Consider the following 21,795-nt stretch of genomic DNA (forward strand, 5'->3'; position numbering starts at 1 on the left):
AATAAATTTCTGTTGTTTATAAGTTACCCAGTCTGTTATAGCAGCCCAAATGGACTAAGATAGGCTCTTATTTTAATCAGGTTGTTTGTTTTCTTATTGTTGAGTTTTAAGAGTTCTTTGTATATGTTAGGTAACAATCCTTTGTTAAATATGTATTTTGCAAATACTTTTTTTCTCAGTCTGTGGCTTGTCTTTTCATTCTCTTGACAGTTCTTTCACAGAGAAGAAATTTTTAATTAAAAAAATTTTTATTTTCTCTTTTTAAGTAATCTCTACACCCAATGAAAGAATTTAATGTTAATGATGTCCAGCTTTTTAATTCTTTCTTTCATGGATTGTGCCTTTGGTGTTGGTGTTAAATCTAAAAAGTCATTGCCAAAATGAAGGTCATCTAAATTTTCTCCTGTGTTATCTTTTAAGAGTTTTATAGTTTTTCATTTTACATTTAGGTCTGTGATCAATTTTGAGTTAATGTTTGTGAAGAGTGTAAAGTCTATGTCTGGATTTATTTTTTTGTATGTGAATTTCCAGTTGTTCCAGCACCGTTTATTGATAAGACTATCTTCTATCCATTGTGTTGCCTTTGCCTCTTTGTCAAAGATGAATTGACTACATTTATGCGGGTCTATCTCTGGGCTCTCTATTTTGTTCTATTGATCTAGTTGTCTACTCTTTCACCAGTACTACACTGTCTTGACTAGTGTAGCTGTCTAGTAAGTCTTCAAGTTGGATAGTGTCGATCCTCCAACTTTGTTTTCTTTCAATATTGTGTTGGCTATCATGGGTATATTGCTTCCCCATATAAATTTTAGAATCAGTTTGTTGCTATGCATAAAATAACTTGCTGGGGTTTTGATTGGGATTGTGTTGAATCTATAGATCAAATTGGGAAAAATTTAACATCTTGATAATACTGATTCTTCATATCCATGAACATGGACTATCTCTCCATTTATTTAGTTCTTTGATGTCTTTCATCAGCTTTGTAGTTCTCCTCCTATAGATTTTTTTTCAATTATTTTATTGTGGTAAAACACAGATAACATAAAATTTATCATCTGAACTATTTTTATCATCTTAACTATTTTTTAAATGCTTATTTATTTTTGGAAGAGAGAAAGAGGAGAGGGAGACAGAGAAAACACAAATGGGGGTGGGGTAGAGAGAGAGGTGGACAGAGGATCCAAAGCTGGTTCCACGCTGACAGCAGAGAGCCTGATGCAGGGCTCAACTCAGGAACTGTGAGATCATGAGCTGAACTGAAGTTAGACACTCAACTGACTGAATCACCCAGGCACCCATTATCTTAACTATTTTTAAGTATACAGTTCAGTGGTATTGAATCCATTAAATTCATAATGTTGTGCAATCATCAACACCATTCATCTCTGTAACCCTTTCACCTCGTAAAACTGAAACTCCATACATATTAAACAATTACTCCCTATTTTCCCACCCCCCTAGTCCCTGTCAACCACCATTCTACTTTCTGTCTCTATGAATTTAACTACCCTAAGTACCTAATATAAGTGGAATCATACAGTACTTGTATTTTTGTGATTAGCTTATTTTGTAGCATCTATCAGGATTTCCTTCCCTTTAAACACTGAGTAGACGTTAATTAGACCTAGTGTGGTGATCATTTCTAATGCATACAAATATCAAATCATGTTGTACATATGAAACTAATATGTTATATGTTAATTATACCTCAATTAAAAACATTTTTAAATGTTTTATTTATTTTTGACAGAGAGAGAGAGAGAGAAAGAGAAAGTACAAGTGGGGAGGGACAGAGAGGGAAAGAGAAGGTCTGAAACGGGCTCTGTGCTGACAGCAACAAGCCCAATGTGGGGCTTGAACTCACAAACTGTGAGATCATGACCTGAGCCAAAGTTGGATGCTCAACTGACTGAGCCACCCAGGTGCCCTTAAAAAACATTTTTAATAGAGTTCCTATTTTTTTTTAAATTTTTTTAATGTTTATTTATTTTTGAGATAGAGCAAGAGAACACAAGCTGGGGAGGGGCAGAGAGAGAGAGAGAGAGAGAGAGAGAGAGAGAGAGAGAAAGAGAGAGAAAGAATCCCAAGCAGGCTTTGTGCTGTTAGCAGAGAGCTCAGTGTGGGGCTTGAACTCATGTGAGATCATGACCTGAGCTGAAGTCAGACACTTAACCCACTGAGCCACCCAGGTGACCTGCCCCCCCCCAATTTTTTTTTTTAATTTTTAAAAAATGTTTTTATTTATTTTTGAAGGAGAGAGAGAGAGACAGAGCATGAGTAGGGAAGGAACAGAGAGAGAGAAGGAGACACAGAATCTGAAGCAGGCTCCAGGCTCTAAGCTGTCAACACAGAGCCCAATACGGGGCTCGAACCCACAAACTGTGAGATCATGACCTGAGCTGAAGTCGGATGCTTAACTGACTGAGCCACCCAGGTGTCCAAAAAAAAAAACATTTTTAAAAAAGACCAAATAATATATCCCACTGTATGCATATACCACATTTTGCTTATTCATTCATCTGTCAGTGGACACTTGGATTGCTTCCACATTTTAGATATTGCAAATGATATGGCTATGAACATGGGTGTGCAAATATCTCATCAAGACCCTGCTTTCGATTCTTTTGGGTCTATACCCAGAAATGGAATTGCTGGATTATATAATAGTTCTGTATTTAATTTTTTGAGGAAATGTCATACTATTTTCCACCACTGCTGCACCATTTTTATTCCCACCAACAACTCCAATTTCTCCACATCCATGCCAACACTTGGGTATTTGATGTGATAGATTACATTGATTTTTGAATATTGAACCAGTCTTGCATATCTGGGATAAATCCTATTCAGTGGTGCTTTATAATTCTTTTTGTAAATTGTTCAATTTGATTTGGTAATATTTTGTTGAGAATTTTTGCATCTATATTCCCAAGAGATATTGGCCTGTAGTTTTCTTTTCCTGCAACATCTTTGTCTGGTTTTGGTATTAAAAAAATGCTGACTTCATAGAATGAGTTAGGAAATATTCCCTCTGCTTCTATCCTCTGAAAGAGATTGTAGAGAATTGGTATCATTTCTTCCTTTAGTGTGTTAGAAGTCACCAGTGAACCCATCTCAGCCTGCTACTTTCTGTTTTGGAAAGTTATTAGTTACTGATTCAATATCTTTAGTAGATAAGTCCTATTCAGATGATGTATTTCTTCTTGTGTGAGTTTTAGTGCATTGTGTCTTTCAAGGAATTGGTCCATTTCCTATAGGTTATCAAATTTGTGGCTATCGAGGTGACTATAGTTTTCCTTTATCATTCTTTTAATGTGCATGAGATCTGTAGTGATGTCTCCTCTTTCACATCTGATATTAGTAATTTCTGTCGTCTCTTTTTTTTTTTTTTTCTTAATCTGGCTGGAGGCTTATCAATTTCATTGATCTTTTTAAAGAATAAGTTTTTGGTTTCATTGGTTGATTCCTAATTTCTGTTTCCTAATTTCAATTTGATTGATTTCTAATTTCAATTTCATTGATTTCTGCTCTAATTCTTATTGTTTATTTTGTTCTGCTTACTTTGGATTTAATTTGCCCTTCTTTACTAATTTCCTAAAACGGAAACTTAGAATACTGATTTTAGACCTTTCTTCTTTTCTAATATATGTATTCAATGTTCTAAATTTCCATCTAAGTACTATTTTTGCTGCATTCCACAAATTTTGATAAGTTGTGTTTTCACTTTCAGTTAGTTTAAAATATTTTTTTTAATTTCTGAGATATCTTCTTGACCAATATGTTATTTAGAGTGTGTTGTTTAATTTCCATGTATTTTGCAATTGATTTTTTGTTATTAATTTCTAGTTTAATTCAATTGTGGTCTGAGAGTAGACATATGATTTCTATTCTTTAAAAAATTGTTTTAATGTTTATTTATTTTTGAGAAAGAGAGAGAGATAGAGCATGAGAAGGGGAGGGGCAGAGAGAGAGAGAGGGAGATGCAGAATCCAAAGCAGGCTCCAGGCTCTGAGCTGTCAGCACAGAATCTGACTTGGGCTTGAACCCACAGACCATGAGATCATGGTGTGAGCTGAAGTTGGACGCTCAACAGACTGAAAACCCAGGTGCCCCAATTCTTTTTTTTTTAAGTTTATTTATTTATTTTGAGAGAGAGAGAGAGAGAGTGAGAGAGAGAGAAAGTTGGGGAGGGGCAGAGATAGAGGGAGCGAGAATCCCAAACAGGGTACATGCTGTCAGTGTATAGCCCTATGTGGGGCTTGGAATCATGACCATGAGGTCATGACCTGAGCCTAAATCAAGAGTCGTTGCTCAACTGACTGAGCCACCCAGGTGCCCCTGATTTCTGTTCTTTTAAATTTGTTAGGTGCATTTGATGGCTCAGAATATGGTCTATTCTGCTGAAAATTCCATGTGAGCTTGATAAGAATGTGTATTCTGCTTTTAGATGAAGTAGTCTATAGATGTCAATTATATCCAGTTGATTGATGGTGTTGTTTAGTTAATCTAATGTCCTTACTGATCTACTGCCTTCTGGATCTGTCCATTTTTTGAGAAAAATGTGTTGAAGTCTCCAGGTAAAACAGTGGATTTATCCATTTCTCTTTGCTGTTCAATTAGTTTTTGCCTCGTATATTTTGAAGCTCTGTTATTAGGTGCATACACATTAAGGACTGTTATGTCCTCTTGGAGAACTGACTCCTTTATCATTATGTAATGTCCCTCTTTATTTCTGATAAGTTTTCTTGTTTTGAAGTCTGCTCTGTCTAAAATTAATATAGCTACTACTACTTTCTTTTGATGATATACAGTATATACCATGGTATACCTTTCCTTTCCCCACCCATTCACTTCTTTTTTAAGTTTATTTATTTATTTTGAGTGAGAGAGTGAGCACAAGCAAGGGAGGGGCAGAGAGGGAGAGAGATAGAGCAGGGGCTTGAATCCATTGTGTGTGTGTGTGTGTGTGTGTGTGTGTGTGTATTAATAGACTGTTACTATTATCACTTTGGACAAACTTATTAAGACTAAGAAAACTAGGCAGCATGCCTGGCAGTCCTGCAGATCTGTCTCTTGGTTTAACAGTGTTTTGATGGAACAGACCAAGGGATGTCCCTTCTACCAGCCTCCAACCACCCTCCAATCTTTTTTCCAGTCACAACCTTCAGAGCCATCTTCTTGGCCACCCTCTGCCTCCGGGACCAGCCAACACACTATTTTGAGCTTAGCTCCTTATTACCGATCAACCGTGAGCTCCCAGATTCATCAGAATTATTCCCCTGAGGTGGAAGCCACCTCAACTGCCTGGTCAACATGCACCTGAAGGCCTCCTGCACCTACCTCTCTCTGGGCTTCTATGTTGACCATAACAGTGTGGCTCTGCAGGGAGTTGGTCACTTCTTCTGCAAGTTGGCTGAGGAGAAGCATGAGGGTGCTGAGCCTCTCTTGAAGATGTAAGGTGGCCATGTCCTCTTTTGAGACATGAAGAAACTGTCCCAAGATAAACCCTGGATGCCATGGAAGCTGCCATGGTTCTGAGAAGAACCTGAATCAGGCTCTTTTATATCTACATGCCCTGGGTTCTTCCTGTGCAGACTCCCATCTCTGTGACTTCCTGGAAAAACACTTCCTAGATGAGGATGTGAAACTCATCAAGATGGTGACCATCTGACTCACATCTGCAGGCTGGCTGGTCCCCAGGCTGGATTGGACCAGTATCTCTTCAAAAGGCTCACCCTAAAACATGACTAGGAGCCTCTGAAGCCCAGCATCCTTTGAGGGCCCCCTCTGGCATCCCCCTGGTGACAAAGCTTGTACCTGAGCCTCTGCCTGCAACCACTAGGCAGCTTTTTAACCACCCTGGAACCCTCTCCCAAGCCATGGACTACATGGAAACAATAAATCTTTTTGAAGAAAAGAAAGAAAGAAGAAAGAAGGAAAGAAAGAAAGAAAGAAAGAAAGAAAGAAAGAAAGAAAGAAAGAAATTTTTTATTTTACTTTCACTTATTCTTTCTTTGATATTCTTCCTTGATGTAGATTCAAATGTTTGACCTATATTATTTTCCTTCTTTCTGAAGAACTGTTTTTTAACATTTCTTAAAAGAAATGGTAGGTTTGCTGGCAAAAAATTCTCTCAATTTTTGTTTGAGGAAGTTTTTATTTCTCCTTCAAGTTTGAAGGATAATTTCACCGAGTACAGAATTCTAGGTTGGTTATTTTTTTTCTGTCCATGCTTTACTTTTTTTTAATTTTAATTTTTATTTTTAAAAATGAAATTTATTGTCAAATTGGTTTCCATACAACACCCAGTGCTCATCCCAACAGGTGCCCTCCTCAATACCCATCACCCACCCTCCCCTCCCCTCCCTCCCACCCCCCATCAACCCTCAGGTTATTCTCAGTTTTTAAGAATCTCTTATGGTTTGACTCTCTCCCTCTCTAACTTTTTTTTTTCCTTCCCCTCCCCCATGGTTTTCTGTTATGTTTCTCAGGATTCACATAAGAGTGAAAACATATGGTATCTGTCTTTCTCTGTATGACTTATTTCACTTAGCATCACACTCTCCAGTTCCATCCATGTGGCTACATCCTCAAAAAATTAAAAATAGATCTACCCTATGACCCAGCAATAGCACTGCTAGGAATTTACCCAAGGGATACAAGAGTGCTGATGCATAAGGGCACTTGTACCCCAATGTTTATAGCAGCACTTTCAACAATAGCCAAATTATGGAGAGAGCCTAAATGTCCGTCAACTGATGAATGGATAAAGAAATTGTGGTTTATATACACAATGGAATACTACTTGGCAATGAGAAAGAATGAAATATGTCCATGTTTTAAATATCTCACTCTTCTCTCTTCTCTTGTTTGTAAGGTTTCCCAGGAGAGTTGGATGTAACTCTTATCTTTGTTCCTCTATAAATAAGGTGTTTCTCTTTCCCCTCTGGCTTATTTCAGAATTTTTTCTTTATTTTTGATTTTCTGTAGTGTGAATGTGATATGCCTGGGTATAGGTTTTTGTTTTTGCATTTATCCTGCATAGTGTTCTCTGAACTTCATGGATTTGTGGCTTGGCATCTGTTATTAATTTGGGGGAAATTCTCAGTCATTGTTGTTTTATATATTTCTTATGTTCCTTTCTCTCTTTCTTCTCCTTCTGTTTTCCCATTATGTGTATGTTACACTTTTTATAGCTGTCCAACAGTCTTTGGATATTTTATTTTGTTATTTTCCATCTTTGTTCTCTTTGCTTTTCAGTTTTGGAGGTTTCTCTTGATGTGTCCTGAAGCCTGAGAGTCTTTCCTCAAGTGTGTCAAGTCTACTGATAAACCTACCAAAGGCATTCTTCATTTCTGTTACAGGGTTTTTGAGCTCTGGCATTTCTTTCAGTTCTTTTGTAGGATTTCCATCTATCCTTAGATTGCCCATCTGTTCTTTCATGCTGTCTGCTCTGTCCAGTAGTGGATATAATTATTGCATATTAATCACAGTTGTTTTAAATTCCTGGTCTGATAATTCCAACATCCCTGATGCTTGCTTTGTCTTTTCAAACAGCGTTTTGTTTTGTTTTGCCTTTTAGTATGCCTTGTAATTTTTTCTTGATAAACAAGCATGATGTACTGGGGATAAAGAATTGTTGTAGATCAGCCAGTAGTAATGTGGTGGTAATGTGGGGAGGAGGAAGCATGCCATATTCCCATGATTACATCTCAGTCTTTTAGTGAGTCTTTACCTCTGGGCTATGAACTTCACATGTGTCTTCTCGGTTGTTGTGCGTGCATGTGCGCAAGTGTGTGTTTTCTCTCCTCCCTTAGGTGGGACAGTGTGGCTACAACTATATGGAGTTGGGTATTTTCCTTTCCCCAGGCCGGTTAGGCTCTGATAAAACCCCAGCTGGTTAGGGTCTGGTTAAATAGCTTCTCTTGAAGGCAGATCCTGTTAAGAAGGACAGAATACTTGCATATTTCAAAATGGTTACTCTTCCCCTTCCCTGGCCAGAAGAGTAAGGGAGTTTTTCTCTGATGCTGTGAAAACCGGGTCGAGCTCCTGGAGATAAAACTGACAAAAGTGTCAGGGCCCCCTTATGACTGAGTCTCCCTAGAGATTTTAACTCTCAGAGCTGTCCACACTGAGCGTCCAGCAACTGTCACCTACAGTTCAGGTTTCCCTACCCCAGCGCTGCTTCCCATGGAAGTTTCGGGTTGTGGGTTTCTGCTCTGGTAGGTTTGGATTCTCTGTATTCACGTGTCTGTTTCTCCAATTTGCGAGGTCACTTCTGGGGACTCACTGCACATGTCCCTGTCACTCTGAGACCTTCTATCACTTGCTGTGACCACCCTTCTCTTTTTTTTTTAATTAAAAAAATTTTTAATGTTAATTTTTTGAGAGAGGGAGATCGAGACAGAGCGTGAGCAAGGGAGGGGAGAAGAGAGAGAGGGAGAGAGACACAGAATCTGAAGCAGGCTCCAGGCTCTGAACTGTGAGCACAGAGCCCAAGGTGGGGATCAAACCCACAAACTGCGAGATCATGACCTGAGCCGAAGTCGGACGCTTGATCACCTGAGCCACCCAGGCACCCTGTGACCTCCCTTCTCTTACAGACCTAAGAAGAATTGTTCATTTTTCAGGTAGTTCACCTGCTTACTGGTTATGATAGGTAACTTCCAAACTTCTTACGTACTGGGCCCAAAGTTGGGCCCATCTGACTTTTATGCAGATGATTTTTATCTCCCACCAGAGAATGTTCTATCTGTGCTCTTTTAGGCTCGTGCACTAAGAAACTGCTCACATCTATCTAGTAGGGATGGAGCCAGACTGGAGATGAGACCCAGTTTTACCAAAACTCTACCTAACTTTGTTTCGTCTTCATTTCCCGGACATGTTCCTTCCTCAGTTCTGGAAGCCCTCTGTCTCAGCCTGTGAGTAGTGGGAGATTTTCTGAATTTTGGAGGTTTTGAGCTTAACTCTCCTGCCTCCTACCCCACATACCTTCAAAATCTGGCAAATATCCTTTGTTCCAGGCAGGCCCTCTTTCTCGAAGTGGACTTGGTTTTCTAAACATGATGAGGCTGCAGAAGATTTCACTCTCTTTTACTTAGGAGCTTCCAGAAGCCCGCAGCTCCTCATGGCCACCAGCAACTCCACTGGTTTCTCATTCTCCCAGTTGGGTCCCTTTGCCTGAGCTAAGCTTTTGTGGCCAGAATTGGCAATGGCCCCAGGGAAGACTATGTGAGCAGTGATCCTCAGCTCATTCAGGAAGGAGAGAGCCTTTTCTGTCTTTGAAATTTTTGTTCATTTCATTCATTCATAGCATTGCATTTATAGCCCTCTGCTCTCTTGAAAAAGATGGTTCTTGCAACTTTTCTGGGTTTTTTTCCCCCTTCTAATTCTTGCAGTGGGAGCAGTGACCTGCTGAAAACTCTGTATCTTGGTTGGGAGTGGAGCCTTTTGATCTTTTTAAAAATTCTAGTAAGTTCATCTTTTTAAAAAAATGTCATCACTCTATGACCCAGAAATTGCACTACTAGGTATTTATCCAAGGGATATAGGTGTGTCGTTTTGAAGGGGCACATGTGGGGGTGCCAGGGTGGTTCAGTAGGTTAAGCGTCTGACTTCAGCTCAGGTCATGATCTCACGGTTTGGGGGTTCGAGTCCCGTGTCGGGCTCTGTGCTGCTAACTCAGAGCCTGGAGCCTGCTTCAGATTCTGTGTCTCCCTCTCTCTCTGCCCCTCCTCTGCTTGTGCTCTGTCTCTGTCTCTGTGTCTGTCTCTCTCTCAAAAATAAATAAAAACATCGTGCTCACTTTGGCAGCACGTATACTAAAAATAAATGAAAACATTAAAAAAAAGAAGGGGCACATGCACCCCAATGTTCATAGCAGCACAATCGACAATAGCCAAAGTATGGAAAGAGCCCAGATGTCCATTGACGGACGAATGGATAAAGAAGATGTGGTGTATATATATATACTATATATATATATATATATATATATATATATATAGTATATATATAGTATGGAGTATTACTTGGCAATAAAAAAAATGAAATCTTGCCATTTGCAACTACGTGCATGGAACTAGAGGGTATTATGCCGAGCAAAATTAGACAAAGAAAGACAAATATGAGATGACTTCATTCATATGTGGAATTTAAGATACAAGACAGACGAACATAAGGGAAGGGCAGCAAAAGTAATATAAAAACAAGGAGCAAAACATAAGAGACTCTTAAATACAGAGAGCGAACTGAAGGTTCCTGGAGGGGTTATGGGTGGAGGGGATGGGCTAAATGGGTGAGGGGCATTAAGGAAGACACTTACTGGGATGAGCACTGGGTGTTATACATAGGGAATGAGTCACTGGAATCTGCTGAAATCATTATTACACTATATGCTAACTAACTTGGATGTAAATAAATAAATAAATAAATAAATAAAAATTTTAAATTAAAAAAAAATGTCATCAAACATTTTCTCCAATCCATTTTTATGTTTCCCTTTTTGAAATGTTTGTGTCTGGATATTTTTACTTCTACTTCTATGCTCTGTATCTTATGTTTTTCTTTTTCTTTTTTTAAGTTTTATTTATTTAAGTAATCTCTATGCCCAGTGGAGCTCGGACTCATGACCCCGTGATCAAGAGTCACACGCTCTTTGGACCGAGCCAGCCAGGCGCCCCATGTATCTTATGTTTTTCTTTTATGTTTTCTATTATTTTTGTTTTTTGCTTCTTCCTTCTGGAAAGTTACTCAATTTGATCACCCAGTTCACTAATGTTTTCTTTAGCTGTATTCATTCCATTTATCCCATCTACCTGGACTGGTCAGAATTTCTGGTTTTAAAGGGCTCCTGACGAATAATCCGACTCTTACATTTGTTCATTCGTTCATTCGTTCGTTCATTCACTCACTCGTATGTTCATCAAATCCCTACATTGTGTCACGTTGGGCTCTAGGCCTGAGGAATTTAATCACCATCTATAAAAGGGGAATTGTGATTTTAAACCTCCAGCTCAGACCCATGTGGGCAGCAGCCTACTTAACATCAGAGGCATCTCAAGTTCAACATGTACAAAATTCAACCAGGGGTCTTCCCCTAATCAGGATTCTCTTGGAGGCAAGTGGTATAAGTCTTTAAAACCCTGCATACTTGGGCCTACCTCACACCATACCTCATCTGTGTTTCTTTCTTTCTTTCTTTCTTTCTTTCTTTCTTTCTTTCTTTCTTCTTGTTTTAAAGATTTTGGTTTTAAGTAATCTCTACACCCAGCGTGGTGCTCGAACTCACAAGCCTGAGATCAAGAGTCACACGCTTTTTACCAACTGAACCAACCGGGTGCCCCACCACTCCTTTGTTCTTTTTGTTTGTTTGTTTGTTTATTTATTTAGAGAGTGCTTGCATGCACACTTGGGGGAGGGGGGAGGGGCAGAAAGAGAGGAAGAATGAGAGAATCCCAGGCAGGCTCCACACTGTTAGTGCAAGGCTCGATGCAGGGCTCGAACCCACCAAGCATGAGATCATGACCTGAGCTGAAGTCAGATGCTTAACCAACTGAGCCACCCAGATGCCCCCTCCCCGCCCCAACTACTTCCTTCTTGAGTCTGTTCCCTTTGCACATGCTAGAATGCCAGGAGTGGTCTTCCCCAACCGCACTCACCTGGTCCACGCCTGCCCTGCCTTCAGATCCCTCCAGTGCGCTGGCTTTCGCAGGTGAGCTTTTTTCTGACCACCTAGACCCACTGCTAGACTCACTTTTTCAGAGCTTGACCAACTCCTCCTTGAGTTCAGTCCAGAGATCTTCCCATTGCTCTCAAGACCTTGGAGGTGTCCACAGGCAGCCCTTCCCTGCCTCCCTTGGAATCCTGCCAGAACTGCCTTCAACTCCTGAGATCCTTCCCTTCTGGAACAATCCCGCTACTCTGCTTCTGTTAACCCAGGCTTCCAAACTCAGTGGCCTGCTGATTCTCCCACAGCAGTGAGGAAAAACAAACAAACAAAACAAACGTACACCCTCTCCCCCTGAAAAAATGTTTGAAAAACCAGTTTGAGTTGGGTTTTCTGTCATTTACCACCAAAAGTTTTCCAACTCACACAAAGAGACAGGATTAATGAAACATTAAGCAACCACTGGAATGCTCCGTGTTGGATGACAGGTTATAGAAAAGGGACAGAGGAATCCCAAATGTCCAGCTTTGACTCACTGGAAGAGTCTATGGCCATACACCCTGAACGCGTCCCATCTCGTCTGACACCCTGAAAGAAGGACAGGAATGCAGGCCTTGGTAGTCAATTACTCTCTGTTCCCCCTTTCTGCCTGTGGCCAAATCAAGGAGTTGGGCCATTGTGGGACTTGACCTTAGTAGGGTGGAGAAGTAGGGGGAAGCCTCACATCCTTACATGTTCATGTTCCAGATCAGGAAGAGTAGGACATTGGGACCATCTTGGAGACATCCCTACAACCAGAAGCTGGAGGCCCGGCTGCAGGCCAGCATCTGAGGCTGGTTCTGAGAACCTTCTATGCTTCTATCTCGGCAGTGCTGGGGTGGCAGGGACTCAGGTCACTTGTGCCGTGGCTCTTAGAATTATCCTTCCTTTGCATAGGGGCAGGTATGTTGTCCTGTATTTTCTCATTGATCACATCACCCTAATGAATCGTACAGCCTGGGCATTAAGAGTGCTTCATTGGACCAGGTCCTCCAGAAGCCGAACCAGAAATCCCAGGGTCTTGGCCTGGGTTTTTATCAGGGAGTCAACCTTGGTGGCAATATTTGGAACAGAGAGTCAAGAAATAAGAGCGAATGAAAGAAAAAAAGGAAAAAAAAATGCATGTGTGTGAGAAGAGACTGTGTGGCGTGGGGAGAGTGCAAGAAATTTGGAAAGTTCCAGAATTAGCACCATAGAGCGATACCATTTATTGAAACCTTACGCCCAGGAAAGTCATTGATTTATGGTGTTTATGGACATAAGCAGTAAAAGTATCAAATGCAGTTTGGGAATAATCAGGCCACAGGAAGCGTTAGCTTGGGGAGGGTGTGAGGGGAAGGGAGGAGGAAGGCTTGTGGAGGAGATCAACCGTCTCTGATATTTTATTTCTGAGCAAACATGTCAAAATGTTTAGATTTGTAAAAGCTGAGAGGTACGGGTATATACATGGATGAATATAATAGCTTCCCCCCATATGTCTGAAATATTTTATAATGAAAAAAAGCGTTTTAATTTTTATTTTAAATTTTGAAAAAAATTTTTTTTTAGTTTAGTTTTGAGAGAGAGAGAGAGAGAGAGAGGAGTCAGAGCATGAGTAAGGGAGGAGCAGAGACAGGGAGACACAGAATCCGAAACAGGCTCCAGGCTCTGAGCGGTCGGCACAGAGCCTGATGCCGGACTTGAACCCACAAACCGTGAGATCATGACCTGAGCGGAAGTTGGACGCCTAACCGGCTGAGCCACCCAGGGGCCCCATTAAAAAAAGGGGTTTTAAGTGTCAGGGGTTTAGGGACTGGCAGGTCGGGGGTTAAGACTTCCTTCCACCAATACCAGCTGTGTTTCTGGATGAATTATTTCTTTCCCATCTGTGACTGTCCCTCTTGGGATGTCACATCCTACTCACCTGCACACTCGATTAAGTTAACACTGAGGAACAGCTTGCCGGTTTTCTCTTCTCGAAAAACAAATGGGAAAAAACCCACAAATGTTGGCGGCTTCATTTTCAAGTTGAAGTGCTGGGGTTGAACTTCTTCTCCTCCTTCCCCCCCCCCACCCGCCCCCAACACATACCTACGAAGTCGGAAGTTTTAGTTTTTACCGGGAGATAATCTTTATGTTTGCAATTCCTTCGGGATTTTACAAGGGATGATTCATTTTTGATCTTTTTGTTGTTTATTTTTGAGAGAGAGAGAGAGAGAGAGAGGGAGACAGGAACTGAAGCGGGCTCTGCGCTGACAGCAGAGAGCCCAATGCAGGATTCAAACTCACTCGAACCCTTGAGATCATGGCCTGAGCTGAAGCGGGACGCTCAACCACCTGAGCCACCCAGGCACCCCTATTTTTTTTTATCTTCTTTCTTTTTAAAGTTGATGTATTTAGTTATTTATTTATGAGAGAGAGAGCACGAGCAGGGGTGGGGCAGAGAGAGAGAAAGAGAGAGAGAACCCCCAGCAGGCTCCACGCCCAGCACCAGCACGGAGCCCCGTGAGGAGGCCGATCTCAGGAACCAAGGGATCATGACCTGAGCCTAAATCAAGAGTCAGATGCTTAACGTGCTGAGCCACCCAGGCGCTTCTTATATGTTTATTCATTTTTTAAAGTAATCGCAACGCTCCACGTGGGGCTTGAACTCAGGAAACACCCTCCAGCCCCCAGCAAGTACCATTTGCCCTACAGCCAAGGCACCCGGAGTGATTCAATTCACAAACTGCATTTACACCCCTTTGACACCCACAGGCTTCTTGTTCCTTGGAAGAGTTCAGCTCTACCTTTCGGAGAACCTGGCAAGTCCAGTCCCTCCGTTCTGGTCAGCAGCCGGGCCCTTCCTTCCACGGGACCGCCCAAGGAACCACTGAGGCACTGGGGATGGAGGGCTCCCACGTGCCCCGGGTGGCCCTGGCCCTTGTAGGCTAGGACCAGCCACCCTATGGACACACAACACGGTGGACCAAGGATCTGAGTCAGAGAACTGCAGGGGAGGGGCGAGGAGCAAACACGAGGTGTTCTGGGTTTGATACCGGCCCCAAAGTTTCCAGCTTGTCACCTGTTACTTAAGCAAGGAGGCCACTAAGCTGAGGTGGCTTTAACGGCGCAGGGCCTGCCTCAGCAAACCCAAACCCAAGCCCGTAAGTCCCTCAAAAAGCAAAACTGAAGGATGCCCAGTCACATTAGCCGACTAGGATTCAAGCTATAGCTAATCCGTAATCTCCCCACTTTGCTTCCTCCGTCGCCCCGTAAATAAAGTTTTTCCCAGCTCCCCCGAGGGAGCGCTTCTGACCATTTTTAGCTGAGCGCTGCCCAATTTGAATGGATTTTTGCTCACATAAATACCTAAAATTTGAATATGCCTCAGTTTGTCTTTGAAGGGTTCCGGCCAGCAGTGGGATCCGAAGGAGACCCCCAAAGGCCCCGGGAGCAGTGAGCGACCAGCAGCCGGCACTTGCTGGAGAACCGAGCTCGCTGCTTTCTCACTGACTCTGGGCGAGTAAATCCCCTGGGATTTGACCTCCTGGGGTGGGGGGGTGGGGGGGTGGGGTGGAGGGTTTGCCCTGAAAAGAGCTCTCTGAATTTCTTCCAGCATTTTCTTTCTCCAGTCCGGGGCTGGGGTCAGCCAACGTAAAAGAAACTGGACTGAGTCCAGGATCAGACTAGGTCCAACTTAGAAACTGGACTGGGTCCAAGGTCGGACTGAATCTGACTTCAGCTGGGCTGGGTCCGGTGTGAGGCCTCGTGTAATAAGAGAAAAAGAAAACAAGAGAGAGAGAGAGAGAAATGGGTTTTTCTGAGTCTAAACAACCGGGGCTTCCTCCATCTGGAACCCCAACTAACTCTAGGAATAGAAATTAGAGGCCCAGGGGGCGCCTGGGGGGGCTCAGCCAGTTAAGTGTCCAACTCTTGGTTTTGGCTCAGGTCATGATCTCGCGATTCATGCGTTTGAGCCCTGCATCCGGCTCTGTGCTGACGATGCACAGCCTGCTTGGGATTCTCTGTCTCCCTCTCTCTCTGCCCCTTTCTCACTCACATGTGTGCGTGTACTCTCCCTCCCTCTGTCTCTCAATATAAACAAACAAACTTAAAAAAAAAAAAAGGGGGGGCCCGGAACCTCTGTTTTTTGAACCAGTGGGCTAACCTTACTAAAGGTAATCTTGAAAATTCCAGGGGCCACGATAGGGAATCTCACCTAATCTTATCCATTTAGGAGATGCTCTAGAGAAAAAGGATCCCGAATTTCCCCAAACCAGTTCACTGGGGCACCTGGGTGGCTCAGTCCGTTAAGCCTCTGACTTTGGCTCAGGTCATGATCTCACTCACAGTGAGTTCAGGCCCTGCATCCAGCTCTGTGCTGACAGCTCGGAGCCTGGAGCCTGCTTCGGATTCTGTGTCTCCTCCTCTCTTCTGCCCTCCCCCACTCATGCTCTCTCTCTCTCTCAAGAATAAACATTAAAAAAATTTTTAAAGATTCTTTACAAAAGGCAAATGAAAAGCATATACAACAAGCCGATGCTGAATCTATAAAGAAATGCACACCGACTAACTTGTCTGAGTGCTCCTTCCCTTTACCTCCTCTCCTTAAATATTCTGAATCTACTAATCCCTTGACACTCAGAAGATGAGCCAGAATTTTATTTAACTTATTTTGGATGTCAATTCGATCCCCAACGTGGGGCTCCAACGCACAGCTCCAAGGTCAAGTGTCGCACGCTCTACCGACCGAGCCAGCCAGGTGCCCCAGGAATCTAGAATTCTTCTTCTTTTTTTAATTTGAGAGAGAGAGAGTGAGATTGCACAAGAGAGCACAAGCGGGGGAGGGGCAGAGGGGGAGAGAGAATCTTAAGCAGGCTCCCTGCTCATCTCGGAGCCTGACTTGGGGCTTGATCTCATGACCTGGGACCATAACCTGAGCCAAAACCAAGAGTCAGAGGCTTCACTAACTGAGCCACCCAGGCGATCCCTGAAATTTAGAATTCTAATAGAGCTGACCATCCGGGGCTCAGATCTCTACCGATTTATTCACATGACATTAGGTCCTCGTGTCACCTGAAAATGGACAGCCAAGGTCAAATGGGAAGAGACTGAGAGAGATATTAAAGACTCACATACTGGGGTGCCTGGGTGGCTCAGTCGGTTAAGCGTCCGACTTCAGCTCAGGTCACGATCTCACGGTCCGTGAGTTCGAGCCCCGAGTCGGGCTCTGGGCTGATGGCTCGGAGCCTGGAGCCTGCTTCCGATTCTGTGTCTCCCTCTCTCTCTGCCCCTCCCCCGTTCATGCTCTGTCTCTCTCTGTCTTAAAAATAAATAAACGTTAAAAAAAAAAATTAAAAAAAAAAAAAGACTCACATACTACTCACTCCGCCAGAGATGGGCCAAAACACACTAGAAACAAACGCCCAAGACCCGTTTGAGAGGATTGATGAACTATTTCCTCGAGAGACTATCATTCAATCCTGCAAACAAAAGAAGGATGAACCAGTCTCAGACCACAAGACAAGACTGGAAACACTTTTTGAGACACACTCGAAGCTTTCTTTACTACACGCAGGCACAGAAAGACGCCCTGACTTCCTTATTCATTAGCAGGCTTGGGCCCAAACTAAGTTGCCTATTGAAGAGGCCCAAGCTGGGGCCCCGGGGTGGCTCAGTCCGTTAAGTGTCTGATTTCAGCTCAGGTCATGATCTCGCAGTTCGTGAGCTCGAGCCCCGCGTCGGCCTCTGTGCTGACAGCTCAGGGCCTGGAGCCTGCTTCGGATTCTGTGTGCTCCTCCCCTGCTCACGCTCTGTCTCTCCCTCAAAATAAATAAAGATTAAAAACAATCTTTTGAAGAGACCCAAGCTGGTCTGGGAAGATGTTCCCCTGTTACCAAAATAATAATAATAAGCATTGATGGGGCTCTGAGGGATCCTCATATAAATCGTTCCCAGTGCTACCTCTCAACGAGCAAGGGGAACATTAATGGAGAGTCCCGTTCAACACTGGTGGATCCGAGAGCCACTTTTATCTACCTGAAACCCTGCTTTCCTAAAACAGAAACCCCTTTGGAGGAAAGAGAATATTTCTGGAGTGGGGGTTTCTAACCAAATTCCAAGGGTACCTGTATCGAAATCAGTCCCAATGACATGAGGGTCCTTTTCGGGGACCCACGCTTTCCTCCTGTGTGCCACTGGCCCAGCCGACCTGGTAGGACGAGATGTGCTTTCTAAATTCAGGAGTCGTGTAAAATTTAACTCAGAAGGAGAAATGACCTTAGAATTTCCTGAACCCTCCTGAACCGGAACTGCTCTGTTCTCTGCCAATAGAAATTGATGAAATTAAGACTCAAAGGTATGAAAAGAGTCCCAATCTCTCAGAAGTGCCTGAATGCCTACGGGCTGCTTCTTCAACTGACAGAGGCAAAATTAATGGAACCGAACCCATAAAAATCCAAATAGATCATTCCTAACCCCTGCCTAAATTGGCTGAATTTCCACTAAAAGCAAAGGGGCTCTCACCAATTGGGGAAGGCCAAATGAAGCGAGGACTGCTTTCTGCAACTCTTCTATCTAATCCATTAAAAAATCAAATAGATGGGGGGGGGGGGCGCCTGGGTGGCTCAGTCAGTTGAGCGTCTGACTTTGGCTCAGGTCATGATCTCGCGGTCTGTGGGTTCGAGCCTCCGCGTCGGGCTCTGTGCTGATAACTCAGAGCCCGGAGCCTGCATCGGATTCTGTGTCTCCCTCTCTCTCTGCCTCTCCCCTGCTCATGCTCTGTTTCTCTCTGTCTCAAAAATAAATAAAAGTTAAAAAAAAAAAATCAAATAGACAGGGTGCCTGGGTGGCTCAGTCGGTTGAGCGTCCAACTCTGGCTTAGGTCGTGATCTCACAGATGGTGGGTTCGGGCCTCCCACCGGGCTCTGTGCTGACAGCATAGAATCTGCTTTGGATCCTCTGGCTCTCTCTCTCTTCCTGCCCCTGCCCCCCCACCCCGGCTCTCTCTCACGCTCTCTCAAAAATAAACAAACATTAAAAAAAAATCAAATGGACGAGGTTGGTGTTTTGTCCAGGATCTCTGTGCCGTCAGCAAAATCGCGATACCGAGGTTCCCCGTGGTTCCAAATCTCCAACACCTTGTTGTTTAACGTCCCTGCTGACTCAGAACGGTTCACGGTGGTGATGGATCTCTGCTCCTCTGTCGTTAGTAGCCCAGTTGACAGGAAGAATCAATATTTGCCCACCTTCACTTGGAACGACCAACAATACACCTGGACTGCTGAGACATCATCCTTATTTTTCACACAAAATAAGCAAACTTACAGTTCCCTAAGAACGCTGCAGTCACTCAATATGTAGATGACCCATTGGTATGTCCCCCTAGGAGGGAGGCCCAAGAAGTTAGATTTGGTTTCTCTTTTATAGCAATTAGCTTGCAAAGGCCATAAGATCTCCAAGGAAAAAGTCCAGTTCTCGAAAGACAAGGCCCACGACGTTGGGCATGGTGTGATTGCAAAAGGCAGTCTCTGTCTCACCTGAAAGAACAAAGACTCTCCCACGTTTCCCCAGACCCACAACTAAGAGACTGTTAAGGAGTCTCCTTCAGGACATTGTGGATCTTGGGTTCCCAATGCTTCTCTGATTGCAATGCCCCTGGAGGAGTTTACAAGGGCGTCAAAGCCAGAGCCTGCCCCCTGGGGAGATAAGTGTGAGCAAGGTTTTAGCCAACCGAAATTAGTCCTGCAACAAAGTCCAGCCCTAAGCCTCCTAAATGATACTAAATCTTCCACCTTATTTGTGCAAAACACGACAAGCAGGAATCTAGGAATTCTAACACGACCGCATGGAGGAAAACGTAGACCAGCTGTTCATAGTTATAGCCAGTAGCCGAACCGTATCCAAACTTTTGGAAAGCTGTAGCCACGGCAGTGCGATTGGTGGGAGCCTCAGCTCAACTGGTATTAGGTAGGACATGACTTACACTTAAAAGTACCCCATGCCATCGGGAGTCTATTACGCTCCGATCAGACTCAACGTTTCTCAGCAGGCCGGCTCACATGAGAACCTTCTCCTTTCACCTTCTTCTTTTTTTTTAAATGTTTGTTTATTGGGGGGGGGAGGGGCAGAGAGAGAGAAGAAGAGAGAGACTCCCAAGCAGGTTCTGTGCTGTCAGCGCAGAGCCTGACGTGGGGCTTGATCCCAAGCACTGTGAGATCATGACCTGAGCTGAACCCAAGAGGCAGACGCTGAACCGACTGAGCCGTGCAGGCACCCCTATTTTCACCTTCTAACCTCCATCGTGAGCGTTGCCACGTGCTCAGCCCTGCTACTCTGCTCCCCCTGCCTGACAAGGGTACAGAGCAGCATACCTGCGTGGGCGGGAGGGCTTGGCTCGCATTGACTCATGGGACACAGTGGAAAACCCAGATGTGATATTCTTCGTGGATGGGTCCCCGCGCTAAGAATTCAAAAGGGAAATATCAAGCAGGATATGCTGTAACAACTCAGTATAAACTACTGGAAAGGGATATGTTCCCCAACTGAAGTCCGAACCACGGAGCGGAACTCCATGCCCTCCCTTGGGCTTGTCAGCTCTCCAAAAGAAAACCAGTAAACATTTACACCATAGCAGATATGCCTGTGGGATGGTCTATGACTTGGGCATGTTATGGAAACAGAAAGAGTTCCTCACTTCTAAGGGAACCCCAATTAAAAATGGGCCCCAAGTAGTAAACGAACTGCTCCCTGCTACTCTATTGCCTAACCAAATTGCAACGATTAAAATTGAAGTTCATACCAGGAAAACAGAACCTGAGTGTCAGGGAAATACCCTAGCAGGCTTCTATGCTAAATCAGCCAGCACTGAAATTGTTCCAGTATGTAACTTGAATGACCGAGGAGGCAAGTTTAATATTAAATGAGGACACCCTGAGGGCCCAGGTGGGTGCTCGGTTCTTTTTCAGTCCTTAAGAATGCCATCACTAAAAGCCCTACGTTCTGCGACTCCTTGCGGCGCAGAGAAAATGACCCAAATTACGAAAGATAACTGTTCCAATGTTGCCTAATTGGTTTACCAATTTTGGTTAACAAATTGGTTAGCCAGTTGGCTGATTTCTCACACCCATAACCCTGGAAAGACTATTAAGGTAATAAATGGAGCATTCCCACCACCTGCTGGGCCATTTGAAGACTTACAAATGGATTTCATTCAATGGCTCCCTGCAATGGGTTTATCAATACGTTCTTGTAATTGTTTGTATTGTATGTTCTTTAGATGGATTGAAACCTTCCCATGCAGAACATCTGATGCCGCAACGGTGACTAAGGAACTTTTAGAAAATATATTTCCTGATGGGGTGTCCAAAGAGTGATCTCCAGGGATAGGGGAACCCACTTCCCTGGGTAGGTAAACAATGAAATAAGGCTCTGCTGACACAATGGCATTACAATGGCATTACCTTCGTCCTTACCATCCTCAGTCATCTGGTAAAGTTGAATGGACAGGTGGCAGCTTAAAACTAAAGCTACCTAAATTAACAAAATCAACTGGATTGCCATGGCTAAAGGTTCTACCATTGGCTTGGATGGTGAGTAGATCAACACCTATGGGAAAGCATAAATTAATACCCTAGAAAGGGAACAGTAACAAGTAGATCCATGACTTTGATGATAGAACCCCATATATCTCCCATACTCATAAATTCTGATATGCCTCAGTACTGTAAAACTTTAATGGATTATGCCCGTGTGTATTTCCAGCAGGTAAAAGATGCTTTCTGTAATCCTCCTACAGGTGGCCAAACTTTCCACAACTTAGAAACTGGAGAGTGGGTCTTCTGGAAACAACCCTTACGGAAGATTGCCCTTGAACCTCGTTGGAAGGGATCATACCAGGTTCTCCTTACTACTCAGATGGCAGCCAAATTTCAGGGGCTTGCACCTTGGGGTCCACGTGTCCCAATTGAAAAGGGCTCCTCCGGACTCAGAACCGCATGCGAGCCAGAGACGTAAAGTTAACATAGACCGGGGAGCTTCCTCCCCCGAAGCCGTCAACATCTTGAGTTGGACAACTTTCCCAAGATCATGGGTCAAGATCTCCATCTCCAATATGAAATCGTTAT

The 21,795-nt window shown here is 43.5% G+C and overlaps 1 long non-coding RNA gene and 1 pseudogene across 2 annotated transcripts in view; both read left to right on the forward strand.

Moving 5' to 3' along the window:
• The window catches only part of LOC109246634 (uncharacterized), a 46,836-nt gene extending 25,764 nt beyond the window's left edge, over nt 1-21,072 (forward strand). For both annotated transcript variants that reach the window (XR_008421110.1, XR_002071421.2), the window contains one exon: nt 20,949-21,072. This is a non-coding gene — a long non-coding RNA (uncharacterized LOC109246634). The remainder of the gene's footprint in view (nt 1-20,948) is intronic.
• On the forward strand, nt 5,003-5,871 carry LOC109246633 (ferritin light chain-like; annotated as a pseudogene).
• Nucleotides 21,073-21,795: the final 723 nt, after the last annotated feature.

Source organism: Panthera pardus, unplaced genomic scaffold (genome assembly GCF_024362965.1).
Source record: "Panthera pardus isolate Hobbes unplaced genomic scaffold, ASM2436296v1 HiC_scaffold_12, whole genome shotgun sequence".
NCBI classification, from domain to species: domain Eukaryota; kingdom Metazoa; phylum Chordata; class Mammalia; order Carnivora; family Felidae; genus Panthera; species Panthera pardus.